This window comes from Hyla sarda, chromosome 10 (genome assembly GCF_029499605.1).
Source record: "Hyla sarda isolate aHylSar1 chromosome 10, aHylSar1.hap1, whole genome shotgun sequence".
Lineage (NCBI taxonomy): Eukaryota > Metazoa > Chordata > Amphibia > Anura > Hylidae > Hyla > Hyla sarda.
In genome coordinates this window covers 112,495,830-112,511,514 of record NC_079198.1, presented here as the reverse complement: position 1 = coordinate 112,511,514, position 15,685 = coordinate 112,495,830, and the positions used below count along the sequence as shown (strand labels likewise).

At 45.1% G+C, this 15,685-nt stretch overlaps 1 long non-coding RNA gene across 1 annotated transcript in view; it reads left to right on the top strand.

Annotated features, from left to right (window-relative positions):
- Window positions 1-15,685, top strand: part of LOC130294494 (uncharacterized) — a 221,478-nt gene that overhangs the window by 132,150 nt on the left and 73,643 nt on the right. The gene's annotated exons all lie outside the window — the stretch shown is intronic.

The following is a 15,685-nucleotide window of genomic DNA, read 5'->3' as shown; positions in this document are numbered from 1 at the left end:
CGCTGGGGACATGACTGCCTGAATCACTGTCTGGTGACACCAAAACTGAAGTGTCCCATACCTTCTTCTTCCTTGATGGGCCTGCTCCTCCTTACCACGACTTGGCAGACGTGTTCTGTGAGAAACAAGCTGAGAGCCTTCCTCCGCATCGGCCCTATGACTGCCCGATCGACCTTCAACCTGGAACTACACCTCCTCGAGGAAGAATGTATCACTTGTCAGCTCCAGAAATGCAAGCCATGGCCCTATATGTCAAGGAGAATCTCCAGAAAGGATTCATCCGAAAGTCCTCCTCTCCTGCCGGTGTTGGTTTCTTCTTTGTGGAGAAGAAGGATTGGGTCTTTCTGCCCATGTATTGATTTATCGGGGGCCCTATAAAATCACCATCAAGAACTGATACTCCCTACCGCTGATTTAGGAACTTTTTGATTGCCTGCGGAATGTCAAAGTCTTCTCCAAGTTTGATCTGTGAGGAGCATACAATCTAATTAGAATACAGGAAGGAGACGAATGGAAGACGGCCTTCAATACTCGTGATGGACATTTCGAGTACTTGGTGATGCCTTTAGGTCTTTGTAACGCCCCAGCCATCTTCCAGGAATTCGTCAATGATATCTTTCGGGACCTCCTCAATACTTGTGTCGTGGTGTATTTGGACAACATCCTGATCTTTTCGCCTAACTTGGAAGTCCATCGCACTCATGTGCTCCAGGTCCTGCGACGCCTTCGGAGCAGCCGACTCTATGTTAAACTCGAGAAATGCCTCTTCGAGAAGATGACTCTGCCATTCCTTGGTTATATTGTCTCCAACCAAGGCCTCCAGATGGACCCAGATAAGCTGTCTTCTGTTTTAAACTGGCAACGACCTACTGGCCTGCGGGCTATACAATGTTTTCTTGGATTCGCTAATTATTATCAGCAGTTCATACCGTACTTTTCCATGTTGGTTGCACCGATTGTGGCGCTAACCAAGAAGAACGGAAACCCCAAATTCTGGCCTTCTAAGGCTGAAGAAGCCTTCTCCCGATTGAAATCAGCCTTAGCTTCCGCACCAGTTTTGACAAGACCCGACCCTGGAAAACCGTTCTTCCTCGAGGTGGACAACTCATCTGTAGGGGCTGGTGCGGTCCTTCTCCAATAGACCCCCAGGGGCTAAACGGTGACTTGTGGGTTCTTCTCCAAAACGTTTTCACCAGCCGAGATGAACTATTCCATTGGAGACCGGGAACTCTTGGCCATTAAGCTCGCCCTGGAGGAATAGTGTCACCTACAGGAAGGGTCTCTTCATCCTGTCAATATTTACATGGACTATAAAAATCTCTTGTATTTACAGTCCGCACAGCGATTGAATCCCCGGCAAACCAGATTGTCTCCTTTCTTTTCCAGATTTAATTTCCTTATCCATTTTCGGCCAGCGGACAAGAAGATCAAAGCTGATGCTCTCTCTAGGGCCTCCGATGTCGTGCGTCTGGGCTCCTCCCCTCGGCATATAGTACCTTCTGAGCATTTGATTTCAGTCGCGCCAGTCGACCGTCAGCAAGTTCCCCCAGGGAAGTCTTTTGTGCCTACATGCCTTAGAGTTAATGTCTTGAACTGGGGACATTCTTCATTACTGGTCAGGCATCCTGGAGTACATAAGTCCATTCTGCTCATCTCCCGACATTACTGGTGGCCGAACCTGGAGCGAGGTGTTTCTGATTTTGTCCGTTCCTGCGCAACTTGTGCCCGTAACAAGACTCCACGTCTTAAGCCTGCAGGCCTTTTACAACCTTTGCCCATCCCGGAGTGTCCCTGGACACACATTACCATGGACTTCATCACAGATCTACCTCCCTCCACTAACAACACTGTCATTTGGGTGGTCGTGGAGCAATTCTCCAAAATGGCCCATTTTGTATCACTGTCCGGACTTCCTTCTGCTCAACAGCTGGCGGACCAATTCTTCTGGCATATTTTTCGCCTCGTTCCCGGCTCCACCTCTCTCTCTCACTGCCGGCACATGCGTACCAGCTTTCTAGGGTGCCATGCGCGGACTCTCTTTGATAGATTTAAAGGGCCAGCGTACCAATAATTTGTTTCTATTGGGCGCTGACCCCATAAGTATTTCTCACTTCCCTTTGACCCCTGCTGAATCTTTGTGCCTCCAAGCCTTAGAGAAAGCGTTTCAAGTTGTGTCTGTCTTACCGTGTACAGTACCTTTCGCTACATTTCCTGACCTCTGTGCCTTGCTGCCTGCCCAGACCTACCTGCTAGTCCCTGACTCGGAGTTTCCTTACGAATCTGTACCTCCCCTCATCTCGGCTGCCACTGTGTGAAAGTCGCGGATGCCGCTTCATATGGATTGCATTTGTGAAGTGGTGGCTTGGAGGAGCTAGGGCTCTGTGCGCACTGCATTTAGGTGCTACATTAAAGTGGTACTCTGCTGCTAGACATCTTATCCCCTATTTAAAGGATAGGGGATAAGATGTCTGATAGCAGGGGTCCCACTGCTGGGGCCCCCGCGATCTCCCGCAGTTCTAAACAAACGCCGGGTTCCTGCGGCAGTTGTCGTGACGTCATGGCCACACCCCTTGTGATGTCACGCCACACCCCCTCCATTCATGTCTATGGGAGGGGCGTGGCATCTGACATGCCCCCTCCCATAAATGTGAATGGAGGGGGCGTGGTGTGAAATCACAAGGGGGCGTGACTGTGAAGTCACGATGATGGCCTCCAGCTCCGAGCGTTCTGAACAAAATGTTCAGAAAGCTGGAGCACCGGAGTACCCCTTTAAACATATACACCTAAAGAGGTTCCCGTTGTATCCATAGGGCTCGATTTTTCAAAAGAACAGTGTACCAGAAGTTACCACTAGGGGGACTTTCTCATCTTCATTCATTATTGGGAGGCTTGTATCTAGTTTTGACTGGACTTTTCCTTTGAGGTAGATGATTAGTAATGGTCATAAGTAGTTCTATAAATGTTTCCAGGCCGCCATGTTTCCTGAGTGATGGTGGAATTACAGCCCCGCACACACAGTACGTGCAATCAGTGCTATTCACCAGGTATTGTGACAGATCCGTTACACAAGCAAATTGCCTCTTCTTGCTGCATCATTCTGTAATTTTTCATTACCGTCAATGTGAATACAATTCATCAGCCTTCAAGATGGAGTTTAATGAATGTATTTATTTCATGGGGAATGTGAATGCTACATATCACAGAGGTAGATTGGGATCCATTCAGCCTGCAATGTGCGGGTGCTATGTCAGTGACCATCACTCCCCAGTCAGTATCTTATGGGTTTATTGGTATAATGTAAACTGATTTGTGTATTTTTTAAATTTGTACTGATCTAAGTAATATTCTGTATTATACTCCAGAGCTGTACTCTCTATTCTGCTGGTGAGGTCACTGTGTACATACATTACATTACTTATCCTGTACTGATCCTGAGTTATTTCCTGCACTAGCTGAGTACCTGGTGCTGCCCGGTTTTTCCTACCTTATCCTTGTGGGGGAGAAAAAGCAACAAAGGAGGACGCTTTTGTCCTCATATCCTGTCCCTAAATCCTGACCCTATATCCCCTCCTCATATGTCTGACCCCTACCGCGCATCTATATATACAGGTGCCGGCTCGCCACTATGAATGACAAGTAAAGCAGTGCAGTGAGCGGAGGATCGCGCTGCTGCTGCCAATAGCTTACTTGTCATTCATAGCGGTGAGTCGGCATTTGTATATGTATGATGTGAGGGTCAGATATACATCCATATGTCTGACCCCCACAGCATGATATGCAGCTGATGCCTGCTATGAATGACAAACTCTTAGCAGCGAGAGCGGGCAGCAGCCCTCCGCTCCCCCGCTAATAGAGTTTTCATTCATTGGCAGCCAGTGGAAGGAGAAGATGAAGATTAATATGTGCAGCTTGGGGGAGGCAGTATATATATAAATATGCGCAGCGGGGTCAGTATAGATATATAATAGCGCTGGGGGGGCAGTACATTTATTCAAGCGCAGCGGCCACTAAGTTTGATATAGCGCAGCAGGGGGAAGTATATATAGAAACGCTGAAAGGGCCAGATATATACCCCCCAGCGATTCTATAAATCTTTGCCCACCACAGCGCTTCTATATTAAAACCCTGCCAGGAGCCCTGATTGGCTCCTCGGCCCTGGCCATTCAGGGCATCTGGTGGGGAATTTAAAAATGAAAGTTTACAGTACATTGCAGGGGATCGGAACATGCCGCCCGCTCCCTTGCTTAATAACTTTTGATCTGATCGCGTCTCAGAAGTGAGACCCGGTGCGATCAATCCCTCAGCCCCTGTACTACTACCTCCAACATGGAACAGACCCTGTTCCATGCTGGGGGTAGCAGGATTCGCACCGTTTTAAGGAATTTACCGACAGCTCTGAGCTGTCGGTTTTCTGTGAAGCAAAACTCACAGTTTTCTTCACACTCGGAGGGTTTTTATCTATTTTTGTTGGGAACACGCCCCTTTTGTCCTGAAAAACGCCCCCTTTGTAGTTTTTTTTTTTTTTTCACTCTGAGTGGTTTTGATTTTGTCGGGTTGTGTGCCAGATTCTGGCACAAATTCTGGCGCAGACAGAATGAAGGCCACTGTGTACATACATTATATTACTTAACCTGTACTTATCCTGAGTTATATCCTATAATTCTTTTATTAAAATGTTAAACATAACAATAAATAATAATTACAGAAATAAACATACTATATCTGACCAGAACATAACAATATACAGTCATTGCCGTAAATGTTGACAACCCTGAATTTTTTCTAGAAAATGAAGTATTTCTCACAGAAAAGGATTGCAGTAACACATGTTTTGCTATACACATGTTTATTCCCTTTGTGTGTATTGGGACTAAACCAAAAAAGGGAGGAAAAAAGCAAATTGGACATAATGTCACCAAACTCCAAAAATGGGCTAGACAAAATTATTGGCACCCTTTCAAAATTGTGGAAAAATAAGATTGTTTCAAGCATGTGATACTCCTTTAAACTCACCTGGGGCAAGTAACAGGTATGGGCAATGTTCTGCAGGTGGTGACCACAGGCCACTTCTCGGTTCCTATGCTTCCTGGCTGATGTTTTGGTCACTTTTGAATGCTGGCGGTGCTTTCCCTCTAGTGGTAGCATGAGACGAAGTCTACAACCCACACAAGTGGCTCAGGTAGTGCAGCTCATCCAGGATAGCACATAAATGCGAGCTGTGGCAAGAAGGTTTGCTGTGTCTGTCAGCATAGTGTCCAGAGCATGGAGGACCTACCAGGAGACAGGCCAGTACATCAGGAGACGTGGAGGAGGCGGTAGGAGGGCAACAACCCAGCAGCAGGACAGTTACCTCCACCTTTGTGCAAGGAGGAGCAGGAGGAGCACTGCCAGAGCCCTGCATTCGCCACTGTTGCCCTGTGCTCTTCACAGATGAAAGCAGGTTCACACTGAGCACATGTGACAGACGTGACAGAGTCTGTAGATGCAGTGGAGAACGTTCTGCTACCTGCAACATTCTCCAGCATGACTGATGTGGGTCAGTAATGGTGTGGGGTGGCATTTCTTTGGGGGTCCAGTCAACTTTGATAGCCGCATCTGAAGGGTTAATACCGGGCATCACTGCGATCAGTAATGTCCGGTATTAACTGCTGGTCCCAGCCATTGATGGCCGCCGGGACTGACTCAATATGATGCGTGGTCACCGCGAGAGCCCAGGTTATATCGCGGTAGCTGGCCCAGGACGTAAATATACGCCCTGCGTTGTTAAGGAGATAATTGACTTGACTTGACTGAAGATAGGGACAGCAGATATAGATGACTTTACTTACTGTCTTGTGGCTGTAATTTAGGCTTGAGGCCTCCAGATGTGCTGGACACCGGCTCTGAGACGTCTGGACTGGACTTGACCTCAGGATCGAAGAGCAATGAATGATCAAAAAGAGAGATTGCAGTACCTCCCCCTCTTATAAAGGGGAGCTGAGTAAGGATCCACATGTGAGGACGTGGGGCAAGGAATCCTGGGAAGGCAGGAACAAGGGTAGGTGGGATGACCCTGAATCACATGCAGGATGCAGCCTATCAGCAGCCAGTCACCCGTGATGTCACAGCCCTATATAATCAGCAGCCATATTCCGGATAGTCACTTCATCCTTTCACTGCAGAGAGAAAGGACGGACAGCCTGTGTGTGTGTTACACAGAAAAGCTTTTTCCAGCAGCGTTTCACCTCCTAGTCACATCAGCGTTCTGGTGGACAGAGAGCAGAAAATAATTTTTACTGCAGCCATTAACCTCCCAGTCACTTTCTACAGCATTGTATTACAGAGAGGGGCAGAGAGCTTGTTGTTTGAACAAGCTGGCTTAGCTGGAGAAAAGTTAGGAGAGGAGGGAGGAATACGTTTTTAGCGCAACTCTGTATCTTTGTTCCACAACAAATGGTCGGCTGGTTATACTAGTCTGTAGATGGTATAATACCTACCCATTAGTCCATTCCTAATTGTTTTTGAGGGAGCAATCTTGGGTTTAGTACACAGTGACTGTGTTCTGCAGCACTGTTCTGCACTGCTGGTGTTGTGCACAAATACTTATTTAAGTGTACTGTAGCGCATTTTTCTGCCCTCATAAGTGCATACCACATACCTACATCTAACGTCATCGCCATTGTCTATCCTCTCGCAGGTCTGGCTCGGCGGGCCCTCTGCGCTCACCTTCCACTGCCATGGTTGCTGAGGAGGGGTGGGGTGGCAGGAGCAGTACCAGCTCAATCAGTAGCAGCCTGAGTCTACAGTCGCTGATGAGTAGCTTTCTTCACCCACATAGTGAAGCAACTCATCAGCAGCAGGTAGACCTGGAGCAGGACCTGAACCAGCAGGTGGTGGCATACCTTAACATGGCCATGCCAACACACTTTGAAGATCTGCTGGACTTCTGGGCAGCCAAACTTGATTTGTGGCCGCAACTAGCAGAGTTTGTCCTGGAAAAGCTGTCCTGCCCAGCCAGTAGTGTGCCATCAGAGAGGGTGTTTAGTGCGGCTGGGGCCATACTGACCCCAAGGAGAACTCGGCTGTCCACAAAAAATGTGGAGAGACTGACCTTTTGGAAGATGAATCAGGCATGGATCAGCCAGGATTTCCACCCGCCAATGCCTGATGCATCAGAGTAGATTGACCATGGTGCCACACCAACACATCACAAATATGTATAGTGGCAAATAGATTTAAGGTGCTGCTTCCCAGTTACAAACATTCCTCCGCATCAGACCTTTTTTCACCCACTTTCATCACCGGGTACTGGTATTGCCACCCACCGCACCACTCTGTCACCAGGTCACTTTCAGGACTCCTGATACTGCTGCTGCCACTTCCAGGCTGTCTCATTCTGCCACCATATGGTCTCCTCATGCTTCCGCCACCTCTAGGCTGTGTCATTCAGCCACTATATGGTCTCCTCATGCTTCCGCCCCCTCCAACTGACCTTTGTGAAGATGAATCAGGCATGGATCAGCCAGGATTTCCAACCACCAATTCCTGAGGCATCAGAGTATATTGACCATGGTGCCACACCAACACATCACAAATATGTATAGTGCCATCAGGCTGTGTCATTCTGCCAGATTATGGTCTCCTCATGCTGCTGCCACCTCTAGGCTCTGTCATTGTGCCGCTATGTGACGCCTTGTTAGATTGGGTTTTGTGGTTATACAGTAAAAATTCAATGTAAACACCGGTAGATTAAACATGGGAATCTAATATAAATCTTAAATTTAAATTGAAAAAAATCTAAGTAATCTTTTCAAGACTGAGGCCCTATGGTCGTTGACGTCATATATTACCTGTGGAATTATCAGAAGAATCCAATGAAACAGCTTGGAGCGATAACAATGAACCCTAACTGATTAAATGAAAGATTCGCACTTTCACAGTCAGGGGGCGCTGAGAGGCAGGGGCTTGAACAGGTGGTATCTCACCTGGCAGAGGACCCCCAGCTCGATGCTCACCAGAATGTGTAATCAAAAAATTTAAATAAATTCAAATTAAATAAAATAAAAATTACATAAAACATCTGCCACATGCAGATTCTCTGTGGCAGTGATTCTAATAGCGATGCCTGTAATCTGCATGTCATACTGAATAACAGTATTATTTCACTAACACCTATGCGTGTTAGGACAAGGCAAACGTTTTTATTAGCGATTCACCGCAAATAAATTCGTTCTGAACCAAAAGATTTTCGGAAAATTTGGCGAATCGGACAAATTAAATTTTTCGAAAATTCGCTCATCTCTAGCCACAGCCATCAACCAGTCAACTCATACCCCAGTACTGGCAAGTCTGAAGATCTCCCCATACTGTAAAAACCTTTATCCCCTTAAGGACCCAGACAATTTTCAGTGTAGGACCCGGCCATTTTTTGCACATCTGACCACTGTCACTTTAAGCATTAATAACTCTGGGATGCTTTTACCCTTCATTCTGATTCCGAGATTGCTTTTTCGTGACATATTCTACTTTATGTTAGTGGTAAAGTAGAATATGTTAGTTAGTTTTGCAGTCAGAAAATTTAGCTTGAAGAAGTTACGGTGATATGTACCAGCTGAATTAGATAGGAAAAGACAACAGAGAAAATGTCAAGAACTGTGAGTCACTTATATCATTGTCCCCTATGTCCCATCAGAGCTGTAGTCATTTGTAAGTTGTGCGCTGTTGTTGGGTGAAACAACAACTCCCAGCATCCTCTTACCACTGCTTGGGTCATACTGGCGGAAGACAGCGGAGGACCGGAGAAGACCAGGAGAGCCAGGAGAGGCCCGGAGAAGACCAGGAGAGCCCAGCAGAGGCCCGGGGTCACCATCGGGAGCGGTGGGGACACCATCGGGAGCGGCGGGACGCGGTCCAGAGCGGCGGGGACAGGTGAGTACAGCTTCCTATACTTTACATTGCACGAATCCCTCAACATACGATGGATTCGACAAACGATGGCTCGTTTGGAACGAATTACCATCGTATGTTGAGGGACCACTGTATTGAGGCACAGACACAAGAGGATGGATGTCGGGAGACGGCAGGGGTGACACCATTTTCTACCGCACCGGGTGACACCAACCCTAGCAACAGTTCCTAACATGGGCAGAGGTGTCAGCAGAGAGCACTGCGGACAGACAGAAAAGAAATTCAAAAAGAAAAGAACTTCCTCTGTATTATACAGCAGCTGATAAGTACTGAAAGGATTAAGATTTTTTAATAGAAGTCTGGGGCATGTCGGCATGGAGATTTTCTGTATGGACATTCCGGACGTGTGAACATAGCCTTAGTGTTTCCCAAGCAGGGTGCCTCCAGCTGTTGCAAAACTACAGCTTCCAGAAAAGGCTGTCCCGGCATTCTGGGAGTTGTAGTTTTGCAACAGCTGGAGGCACCCTGGTTGAGAAACACTGGATTGATTGGTTATATAATTTTCAGATGTGCCATTCAGGTGTCTGGGAAAGCTGGGTGGGAATTATATTTTCTTCAAATTATCGATAAAGGCTTGACAGATGACGCTGTGTTAGAGATAGAAGATTCTTGTGATTTTTGGGTGATTTTTCTTGGAAGCAGCCGACAGCTGAGCAGTATGGAGACAATCCCTGGTTATGACACTGGCGCACACTGGCGTGTCTCTTCCTCTAATGAGCATCTCTCATTCCTTCCACACTGCGCTCTGTGTGAGCCTTGCTCTTCATGCCTTATACTGAGGAGGAATTTTTTCGGAGAGGAGCTCGATCGTGGCTCTCGCCTGGGAGGAATTGCACTCAACGCAAGAAATTATTTCACTGAAATGACTTGGGTTAATGGTTTAGCTTCTCAGTCAAGCAAGATAAAAAAAAACTGCAAATGAATTCAGAAGTCACGAGACAGCTCACATGGAGCATAAAGAGCTCTTAGAGGTAATAAAAATTGCTGCTACTTGACTGTGCTAAAGGGCATATAACAGGGCCTCATTACCTGTAGATCTGGACCACCCAGTGCTATATGCTAATCACCCTCTTAAAGGTGAACTTGCACAATTGGTGGCTGACTAAATACTTTTTTGCCCCACTGCATATGTGAGCACTCCTCCCTTCCTGTGGTGCCTGAGCAATATTATGTTTCTTTACAGCAAAGGTGCCTGACTGGTGTACTGTGATCCTGGTCCCGGACCATGCCTATTACCTAACTTTGCCTTTAGCCTTATTCCTCTGAACCTGTCTGCTTCTACAGTGTATGACCTGACTGTTGACCACACCTCTATTTGCTGATTACGCCTGCTCCTCCTGGCTGCACCTAAGCTCCTCAGCTATGCTGTTCTGAAAAAAAAATTGACATGAGTGCTAAGACCCTGGCTGTCACTTAAATCTGGCTCATTTACATAGGTACCAATACATCATTGGTAGCATTTTTTTGTGGTAAATTGTTGAAAATTTTAACGCAATAGATGAATTGTGCAAAAAATGTACAACTTCAATGCATACATTCAAAAAACACTGTGGTTGAAGTAAAATGAGCTCTTACTTTGAAGTGGTACCTGATTTATCAAATGAGACAATTTAAAATTGTCGCACATTTTTGTGCCATCTCACTCCAGCCCAGGCCACACTAATATTGCTTAGATCTAAACCATGCATCTTTTTGATAAATTTGACATACGCCTAGGAAAACGTCAGGAAAAATTATTGACCATGTATTATATTACACATACCTTAAAGGGGTATTCCAGGAAAAAACTTTTATATATATATATATATATATATATATATATATATCAATTGGCTCCAGAAAGTTAAACAGATTTGTAAATTACTTCTATTAAAAAATCTTAATCCTTTCAGTACTTATGAGCTTCTGAAGTTAAGGTTGTTCTTTTCTATCTAAATCCTCTCTGATGACACCTGTCTCGGGAAACGCCCAGTTTAGAAGAGGTTTGCTATGGGGATTTGCATCTAAACTGGGCGTTTCCCAAGACAGGTGTCATCAGAGTGGATTTAGACAGAAAATTACAACCTTAACTTCAGAAACTCATAAGTACTGAAAGGATTAAGATTTTTTAATAGAAGTAATTTACAAATCTGTTTAACTTTCTGGAGCCAGTTGATATATATATATATATATATATAAAAAAAGTTTTTTCCTGGAATACCCCTTTAACCCCTTAAGGATTCAGGGTTTTTCCGTTTTTGCACTTTCGTTTTTTCCTCCTTACCTTTTGAAAATCATAACCCTTTCAATTTTCCACCTAAAAATCCATATTATGGCTTATTTTTTGCGTCACCAATTCTACTTTGCAGTGACATCAGTCATTTTACCCAAAAATTCACGACGAAACGGAAAAAAAAAATCATTGTGCGACAAAATTGAAGAAAAAACGCCATTTTGTAATTTTGGGGGCTTCCGTTTCTACACAGTGCATATTTTGGTAAAATTTACACCTTATCATTATTCTGTAGGTCCATACGGTTAAAATGATACCCTACTTATATAGGTTTGATTTTGTCGTACTTCTGGAAAAAATCATAACTACATGCAGGAAAATGTATACGTTTAAAAATGTCCTCTTCTGACCCCTATAACTTTTTTATTTTTCCACGTACGGGGCGGTATGAGGGCTCATTTTTTGCGCCGTGATCTGAAGTTTTTATCAGTACGATTTTTGTTTTGATCGGACTTTTTGATCACTTTTTATTCATTTTTTAATGGTATAAAAAGTGACCAAAATACGCTTTTTTGGACTTTGGAATTTTTTTGCGCGTACGCCATTGACTGTGCGGTTTACTTAACAATATATTTTTATAGTTCAGACATTTACGCACGCGGCGATACCACATATGTTTATTTTTATTTACACAGTTTTATTTTTTTATGGGAAAAGGGGGGTGATTCAAACTTTTATTAGGGAAGGGGTTAAATGACCTTTATTAACACTTTTTTTTTACTTTTTTTTTTGCAGTGTTATAGGTCCCATAGGGACCTATAACACTGCACACACTGATCTCCTATGCTGATCACTGGCGTGTATTAACACGCCTGTGATCAGCATTATCGGCGCTTGACTGCTCCTGCCTGGATCTCAGGCACAAAGCAGTCATTCGTCGATCGGACACCGAGGAGGCAGGTAAGGGCCCTCCCGGTGTCCTGTAAGCTGTCCGGGACGCCGCGGCGGTCCCGAACAGCCCGACTGACTAGCGGGATACTTTCACTTTCGCTTTAGAAGCGGCGGTCAGCTTTGACCGCCGCTTCTAAAGGGTTAATACCGCACATCGCCGCGATCGGCGATGTGTGGTATTAGCCGCGGGTCCCGGCCATTGATGAGCGCCGGGACCGACGCGATGTGATGCGGGGTCGCAGCGCGACCCCGCTTCATATCGCGTGAGCCGGCGCAGGATGTAAATATACGTCCTGCGTCGTTAAAGGGGTACTTTACTTAAAGTTAAACAGATTTGTAAATTACTTCTATTAAAAAATCCTAATCCTTCCAGTACTTCTTAGAGGCAGCATACTACAGAGGAAATTCGTTTCTTTTGGATTTTCTTTTCTGTCAGGACCACAGTGCTCTCTGCTGACACCTCTGTCCATTTTAGGAACTGTCCGGTGCAGGAACAATTCTCGATAGCAAACCTATCCTGCTCTGGACAGTTCTGAACATGGACAGAGGTCTCAGCAGAGAGCACTGTGGTTATATATCCAATTAGAAAATAATTCCTCTGTAGCATACAGCTGCTATTAAGTACTGGAAGGATTAAGATTTTTTAATAGACTTGATTTACAAATCTGTTTAACTTTCTGGCATCAGTTGATTTAAAAAAAAAAAAAAAGTTTTCCACTGGAGTACTCCTTTAAACAATTCCCCTCATAGACTCTAATAGACTGAGTCGGATGGAGCAGCCAGGCAGTGAAGCATGCTTCCATTCACTTCACTGGGTTATAACTCAGGGTTATAATCAGGACTGAGACCCAGTGCAATCTAATCTTTTGCCTTGTCTGGATACATGTCAATAGGTTTTCCAAATAACAGTCTGGGTTCACACGATAGAATTTTCTTACTGAATGCCCAATACTTCTGCATGCAAAAATCATGGCGCACAAGTAATTTGTGGACTAAATACTCCATTGATGTCAATGATAGTGTTGCTCGCGAATATTCGCAATTCGAATATTATTCGCGAATATCACATATTCGCGAATTCGCGAATTTCGCGAATATAGCGCTATATATTCGTAATTACGAATTTTCATTTTTTTTTTTTTTTTTTCTTCACAGTACACATCACAGTGATCACCCCTCTCTGCTTCCAGCTTGTGTGGTGTAAAGAAGGCTCTAATACTACTGTGTGAGACTGGCGTGCGAAAATTCGCATATGCGAAAATTAATGTATGCTAATTTTCACATATGCGAATTTTCGAGTATGCGAATTTCCTATATGCTAATTTTCACATATGATAATTTTCGCACACGCGAAATTTCGCATATGCGAAAATAAAACGCGAATATTAGCGAATATATGACGAATATTCGTCCATATATTCGCGAATATTCGCGAATTCGAATATGGCCTATGCCGCTCAACACTAGTCAATGAAAGGTTCTCATGAGGATTTTTTTTGTGAGGAAATTCTGTAGTGTGAACCCAGCTTTACATTTTAACCAATAATCATCCCTGGGTCAACTTCATCCATGGTTTGTGCAGGTCTGTGCTAATTATAGTTTGTGTAAGCTCTGTGAGGCTCTACCAAAAATGTCTTTCTATCTACTTCTTTGGCTCATGTCCTTGTTTCTAGATCCTTACAAATTTCCTCTTTGGGTAAGTTTCCTCTTTGGGTAATCCTGATATTTGGAAGGTGCAGTTTTGTACAGTTTATTTTGTTGTGCATTCCCATTTTTTACTCAGACTTGTTGTTTTGTATATTAGAGCCTTCCTGTTGTTTCTCCGAGGGAGAGAAAGTTCAGGGATTTAATAGAAACATTGCAGGGGCAGTGATACAGTGACCCCCCCGACCTACGATGGCCCCAACATACGATCATTTCAACATACGATGACCTCTCAGAGGCAGCATCAACATATGGGGGGAGATTTATCAAAACCTGTCCAGAGGAATAGTTGCCCATAGCAACCAATAAGATTGGTTCTTTCATTTTTCAGAGGCCTTTTCAGAAATGAAAGAAGCGATCTGATTGGTTGCTATGGGCAACTGGGCAACTATTCCTCTGGACAGGTTTTGATAAATCTCCTGTACGATGCTTTTGTATGTCGGGGCATCGCATAAGCGGCTATCCGGCAGCGCAGACTGTTTCAGCTACTACCGGATAGCCGTTTACGGTGCCCCGTGTGGTCCGCTGACGATCACTTACCTGTCCTCGGGGCTCCGGCGCGTCCTCTTCGGGATCCCCTGCATCGTCGGCGCTCTCCATCGTCGTCATCACGTCACTGCGCACGCCGTCCCGTCATCCAACAGAGAGCGAGGATGCCGGGGAAGCAGAGGCCTTGCCGGAGCGTTGGGGACACCCCGGGGACGCGGCGACAGCGATGGAAGGCGACATCCAGGGCAGCGGTGACGAGCGGTGACGGTCCGGAGCGGCGGGGACACGTGAGTATAACCGCCAATACCAGTGGTCTTCAACCTGCGGACCTCCAGATGTTGCAAAACTACAACTCCCAGCATGCCCAGACAGCCGTTGGCTGTCTGGGCATGCTGGGTGTTGTAGTTTTGCAACATCTGGAGGTCCGCAGGTTGTAGACCACTGTCCTATACTTTACATTGCACGGATCCCTCAACATACGATGGTTTCAACAAACGATGGTCCATTTGGAACGGATTACCATCGTATGTTGAGAGACCACTGTATAGTGTTGCTCACGAATATTTGCAATTCAAATATTCGTCGCGAATATCGCCTATTCGCGAATATTAGGAATTTCGCGATTAAAATTCGCTATTGCGAATATTCGTCTTTTTTTCAAACTGTTTTAAAAACTGAGCACATTGTAGGGATCTCCTTCGACTGATAAATGCAATGCTTGTATCATTTCATTAAAGACCCAGGGATGAGACTGTGAGGCGAAAGGTTTATGCTTGCGAATATTTGCATTGCGAATATTCGCAATACGAATATTCGCAATGCGAACATTCGTGAAAATTCCGCCCTACTTATGCCTGTGAGCCAATGAGAGTTCTGGAAGCCCAGTTGTCAGAGCTTAGCAACGTCCCTAGCAATGTCCCTCGCATGATGTTATAGCGCGCATGCGCAGACGAGCGAAATTTCGCTATTAATTTCGCATTCGAAATAGCGAAATTTTGCAATTCAAAAAAACGGCACAAATGTAATGAATATTCGAATTTCACAAATATGGGACGAATATCCGTCCTCATATTCGCGAAATATTGCTAGTTTAGAGCTTAGGGAAGAGTTAGTAAATTCTATTCGTCACGAACTTCTCGGCTCGGCGGTTGCTGACTTTTCCTGCAGAAATTAGTTCAGCTTTCCGGTTCTCCGATGGGCTGGAAAAGGTGGATACAGTCCTAGGAAAGAGTCTCCTAGGACTGTATCCACCTTTTCCAGCCCACGGCAGCACCTGAAGGCTAAACTAATTTATGCAGGATAAGCCATCAACTGCCGGGGCGGGAAGTTCGTGACGAATCGAATTTACTGTAAGTTCGCTCATCTCTAGTTAGGACCCATGAA